Genomic DNA, 6,685 nt, shown 5'->3' on the forward strand with positions numbered 1-6,685 from the left:
CCAACGATGGCAAAATTGTTAAAATCCGAGTAGAAATGAGAAAACTACAGCACTTTCAGTGGAAGGACTATTTACCGATCACTGTAAACAGGGGGTGGCGTATACTGAATAAGGATCGATTCGCCTTTACAATGCATTGGAAAGAAGCTTCGCTGGGCGGTTAAGTTTGAACGACGATTGCTCGTTTAGTAAATGAGATATCAATCTGAAACTTTTCAGGTGAATAAAGCAAGACATACTCTTTCAATTTGCAAAATAATAATGATTTTATTGTAAAAATTAAATTGCTGAGAATTGTTACAAGTTGGTGAAGTTTAAGTTATTACAAGATAAAGATAGTACTTGTTCTGGATTTGTAGTTAATTGATTCGGGTAGATGTATGATTGTGCTTTCCAACGATGGCAAAATTGTTCAAATCCGAGCAGAAACGAGAAAACTACAGCAAGTTTAGTGGAAGCACTATTTACCGATCACTGCAAACAGGGGGTGGCGTATAGGCTACTGAATAAGGATCGATTCGCCTTTACAATGCATTGAAAAAAAGCTTCGCTGGGCGGTTAAGTTTGAACGACGATTGCTCGCTTGGTAGATAAGATATAAACCTGACACTTTTCAGGTGAATAAAGCAAGACATATTCTTTCCATTTGCATAATATTAATGATTTTGTTGTAAAAATTAAATTGCTGAGAATTGGTGCAAGTTGGTGAAGTTTAAGTTATCACAAGATAAAGATAGTACTTACTTTGTGCTTGTGTTTAATTGATTCGGGTAGATATATAATTGTACTTTCCAACGGTGGCAAAATTGTTAAATTCCGAGCAGAAACAAGAAAACTACAGCAAGTTTAGTGGAAGGACTATTTACCGATCACTGCAAACAGGGGGTGGCGTATACTGAATAAGGATCGATTCGCCTTTACAATGCATAGAAAAAAGGCTTTGCTGGGCGGTTAAGTTTGAACGACGATTGCTCGTCTGGTAGATGAGATATAAACCTGAAACTTTTCAGGTGAATAAAGCAAGACATACTCTTTCAATTTGTAAAGGATTAATGATTTTATTGTAAAAATTAAATTGCTGAAAATCGGTACAAATTGGTGAAGTTTAAGTTATTACAAGATAAAGATAGTAGCCTACTTGTTTTGGATTTGTAGCCAATTGATTCGGGTAGATGTATGATTGTGCTTTCCAACAATGGAAAAATTGTTCAAATCCGAGCAGAAACGAGAAAACTACAGCAAGTTTAGTAGAAGCACTATTTACCGATCACTGCAAACAGGGGGTGGCGTATACTAAATAAGGATCGATTCGCCTTTACAATGCATTGAAAAAAAGCTTCGCTGGGCGGTTAAGTTTGAACGACGATTGCTCGTTTGGTAGATAAGATATAAACCTGAAATTTTTCAGGTGAATAAAGCAAGACATGCTCTTTCAATTTGTCAAGGATTATTGATTTTCTTGTGAAAATTAAATTGCTGAGAATCGTTACATTTGGTGAAGTTTAAGTTATCACAAGATAAATCTGGTGCTTAATTTGTGCTTGCATTTAATTGATTCGCGTGTATATATAATTGTATTTTCCAACGATGGCAAAATTGTTCAAATCCGAGCAGAAACGAGAAAACTACAGCAAGTTTAGTAGAAGCACTATTTACCGATCACTGCAAACAGGGGGTGGCGTATACTAAATAAGGATCGATTCGCCTTTACAATGCATTGAAAAAAAGCTTCGCTGGGCGGTTAAGTTTGAACGACGATTGCTCGTTTGGTAGATAAGATATAAACCTGAAATTTTTCAGGTGAATAAAGCAAGACATACTCTTTCCATTTGCAAAATAATAATGATTTTATTGTAAAAATTAAATTGCTGAGAATTGGTACAAGTTGGTGAAGTTTAAGTTATCACAAGATAACCTTAGTGCTTACTTTGTGCTTGTGTTTAATTGATTCGGGCAGATATATAATTGTACTTTTCAACGATGGCAAAATTGTTCAAATCCAAGCAGAAATGAGAAAACTACAGCAAGTTTAGTGGAAGGACTATTTACCGATCACTGCAAACAGGGGGTGGCGTATACTGAATAAGGATCGATTCGCCTTTACAATGCATTGAAAAAAGGCTTTGTTGGGCGGTTAAGTTTGAACGACGATTGCTCGTCTGGTAGATGAGATATAAACCTGAAACGTTTCAGGTGAATAAAGCAACACATACTCTTTCAATTTGTAAAGGATTAATGATTTTCTTGTAAAAATTAAATTGCTGAGAATCGGTACAAATTGGTAAAGTTTAAGTTATTACAAGATAAAGATAGTACTTGTTTTGGATTTGTAGCCAATTGATTCGTTTAGATGTATGATTGTGCTTTCCAACGATGGCAAAATTGTTCAAATCCGAGCAGAAACGAGAAAACTACAGCAAGTTTAGTGGAAGCACTATTTACCGATCACTGCAAACATGGGGTGGCGTATAGGCTACTGAATAAGGATCGATTCGCCTTTACAATGCATTGAAAAAAAGCTTCGCTGGGCGGTTAAGTTTGAACGACGATTGCTCGCTTGGTAGATGAGATATAAACCTGACACTTTTCAGGTGAATAAAGCAAGACATATTCTTTCCATTTGCATAATATTAATGATTTTGTTGTAAAAATTAAATTGCTGAGAATTGGTGCAAGTTGGTGAAGTTTAAGTTATCACAAGATAAAGATAGTACTTACTTTGTGCTTGTGTTTAATTGATTCGGGTAGATATATAATTGTACTTTCCAACGGTGGCAAAATTGTTAAATTCCGAGCAGAAACAAGAAAACTACAGCAAGTTTAGTGGAAGGACTATTTACCGATCACTGCAAACAGGGGGTGGCGTATACTGAATAAGGATCGATTCGCCTTTACAATGCATAGAAAAAAGGCTTTGCTGGGCGGTTAAGTTTGAACGACGATTGCTCGTCTGGTAGATGAGATATAAACCTGAAACTTTTCAGGTGAATAAAGCAAGACATACTCTTTCAATTTGTAAAGGATTAATGATTTTCTTGTAAAAATTAAATTGCTGAAAATCGGTACAAATTGGTGAAGTTTAAGTTATTACAAGATAAAGATAGTAGCCTACTTGTTTTGGATTTGTAGCCAATTGATTCGGGTAGATGTATGATTGTGCTTTCCAACGATGGAAAAATTGTTCAAATCCGAGCAGAAACAAGAAAACTACAGCAAGTTTAGTTGAAGCACTATTTACCGATCACTGCAAACAGGGGGTGGCGTATACTGAATAAGGATCGATTCGCTTTTACAATGCATTGAAAAAAGCTTCGCTGGGCGGTTAAGTTTGAACGACGATTGCTCGTTTGGTAGATGAGATATAAACCTGAAACTTTTCAGGTGCATAAAGCAAGACATACTCTTTCAATTTGTAAAGGATTAATGATTTTCTTGTGAAAATTAAATTGCTGAGAATCGTTACATTTGGTGAAGTTTAAGTTATCACAAGATAAATCTGGTGCTTAATTTGTGCTTGCATTTAATTGATTCGCGTATATATATAATTTTACTTTCCAACGATGGCAAAATTGTTCAAATCCGAGCAGAAACGAGAAAAGTACAGCAAGTTTAGTAGAAGCACTATTTACCGATCACTGCAAACAGGGGGTGGCGTATACTAAATAAGGATCGATTCGCCTTTACAATGCATTGAAAAAAAGCTTCGCTGGGCGGTTAAGTTTGAACGACGATTGCTCGTTTGGTAGATAAGATATAAACCTGAAATCTTTCAGGTGAATAAAGCAAGACATACTCTTTCCATTTGCAAAATAATAATGATTTTATTGTAAAAATTAAATTGCTGAGAATTGGTACAAATTGGTGAAGTTTAAGTTATCACAAGATAAAGTTAGTACTTACTTTGTGCTTGTGTTTAATTGATTCGGGTAGATATATAATTGTACTTTTCAACGATGGCAAAATTGTTCAAATCCAAGCAGAAATGAGAAAACTACAGCAAGTTTAGTGGAAGGACTATTTACCGATCACTGCAAACAGGGGGTGGCGTATAATACTGAATAAGGATCGATTCGCCTTTACAATGCATTGAAAAAAGGCTTTGCTGGGCGGTTAAGTTTGAACGACGATTGCTCGTCTGGTAGATGAGATATAAACCTGAAACGTTTCAGGTGAATAAAGCAAGACATACTCTTTCAATTTGTAAAGGATTAATGATTTTCTTGTAAAAATTAAATTGCTGAGAATCGGTACAAATTGGTAAAGTTTAAGTTATTACAAGATAAAGATAGTAGCCTACTTGTTTTGGATTTGTAGCCAATTGATTCGGGTAGATGTATGATTGTGCTTTCCAACGATGGCAAAATTGTTCAAATCCGAGCAGAAACGAGAAAACTACAGCAAGTTTAGTGGAAGCACTATTTACCGATCACTGCAAACATGGGGTGGCGTATAGGCTACTGAATAAGGATCGATTCGCCTTTACAATGCATTGAAAAAAAGCTTCGCTGGGCGGTTAAGTTTGAACGACGATTGCTCGCTTGGTAGATGAGATATAAACCTGACACTTTTCAGGTGAATAAAGCAAGACATATTCTTTCCATTTGCATAATATTAATGATTTTGTTGTAAAAATTAAATTGCTGAGAATTGGTGCAAGTTGGTGAAGTTTAAGTCATCACAAGATAAAGATAGTACTTACTTTGTGCTTGTGTTTAATTGATTCGGGTAGATATGTAATTGTACTTTCCAACGGTGGCAAAATTGTTAAATTCCGAGCAGAAACAAGAAAACTACAGCAAGTTTAGTGGAAGGACTATTTACCGATCACTGCAAACAGGGGGTGGCGTATACTGAATAAGGATCGATTCGCCTTTACAATGCATAGAAAAAAGGCTTTGCTGGGCGGTTAAGTTTGAACGACGATTGCCAGTTTTGTGGATAAGATATAAACCTGAAAGTTTTCATGTGTATAAAGCAAGACATATTCTTTTAGTTTGCAAAGATTTAATGATTTTATTGTAAAAATTAAATTGCTGAGAATTGTTACAAGTTGGTAAAGTTTAAGTTATCACAAGATAAAGCTAGTACCTATTTTTTGCTACTGTTTATTTGATTCGTGTAGATGTATGATCGTGCTTTCCAACGATGGCAAAATTGTTCAAATCCGAGCAGAAACGAGAAAACTACAGCAAGTTTAGTGGAAGCACTATTTACCGATCACAACAAACAGGGGGTGGCTTATACTGAATAAGGATCGATTCGCCTTTACAATGCATTGGAAAAAAGTGTCGCCCAGCGGCTACGTTTGAACGACGGTTGCCCGTTTTGTAGATAAGATATAAACCTGAAACTTTCCAGGTGCATAAAGCAAGACATACTCTTTGCAGTTGCGTTAGATTGGTACTTTTATTGTAAAAATTAAAATGCGAGCTGAACTTAGATAGCTACAACACATTTAGTTGCAAACGTTTCATATTTTTATTTTTAAAGTTTAATTGGGTAAATTTTTAGCTGAATTGATGCAATTTGGTAAATTTTATGTCATTCTAGGTAGTTATATTCAACACTCGACGTTGGTTTAATGTTTTTATTGTAAAAACACAGTAAAATTGTTAAAAAATCCATATCCATTCCGCTTTATCACCTTCATTCCGCCGCTTTTCAGCATCCTTTTTTTCACCCCTTATGTAGTAGTTGCGTCCGTTTTGTGACGTCATGTTGACTAGGGTGGCGTATTCTATACTTGCACCTGAAACTGATGATATGATGAAGCCTGGTTTTTTTTTTCAGTCATTTATCGGTCATTGACTGATTTTTTAGCAAAATGTCCGAAAAAAATATAGTCAATTCGGTCAAAATGTCCGAAAAAATGTGAAAAAAAGAAAAAATATGACCAAAAATGACCGAAATAAATAAAAAAATGACCGAATTTTTTCAAGCCATTTCGGACAAATGACCGAAAAGTTTCAGCGAAAAAAAAACCCAGGGATGAAGCATGTTACCAGTGAAGTTCTAGTAGTTCTAACACCTTGCCCTCTACCAGGTTTTAGACTGTTGATAATACCCACTGTATTGTTTTTGCTAGTCTTGCAAGGCCTGGTGTGTTGCGTTTTGAAATAGTTTTGCCCACGACAGGATTTCTTTCAGGGTTTTGTTTGCCTACCTTTCTCTTCATGGTGAGCTAATGCATCAAAGAGTTTTTCCCTTAAGACCATCAGCACTTTTGCTAATGCACCAAGGTTGATCAGCATAGCAACTGTCTATTTTGTCTAGTGTTTGTTTCTATTTCATTTTTTACTTAGGATCGTAGTAGGCTTATAAATCGTTAAAAAAAAATTTTGCTTGCCTTTTTTTCTCTGTTTTTTTTTTTCTAAATTTTTTAAAATCCTAGGTACTAAGATGTTGTGACTGTGCCGTACTTAGTACTTATGCACATTATAACGTCCACGTTTTGTTATTTCTACCTTTTTCTAGGTCTCTGCTGTGTTTGACATCGTATATATATTGTTCTTCGTTGTGATTGTCAAAAATAAACTGTATGCATACAGAGTATACCGGTAGTTGGGCCTGGACTACTCTTGGTTTCAACCAAGGTTTTCTGGATGACTGAATCTGTGTTACAAATAGAGTTAATTTTAAAGCACAAGTACACTACCGGTACATAATTTTGAATGGAAAGTTACTG

The sequence above is a fragment of the Aplidium turbinatum genome, chromosome 15, assembly GCF_918807975.1.
Source record: "Aplidium turbinatum chromosome 15, kaAplTurb1.1, whole genome shotgun sequence".
Classification (NCBI taxonomy): Eukaryota; Metazoa; Chordata; class Ascidiacea; order Aplousobranchia; family Polyclinidae; genus Aplidium; species Aplidium turbinatum.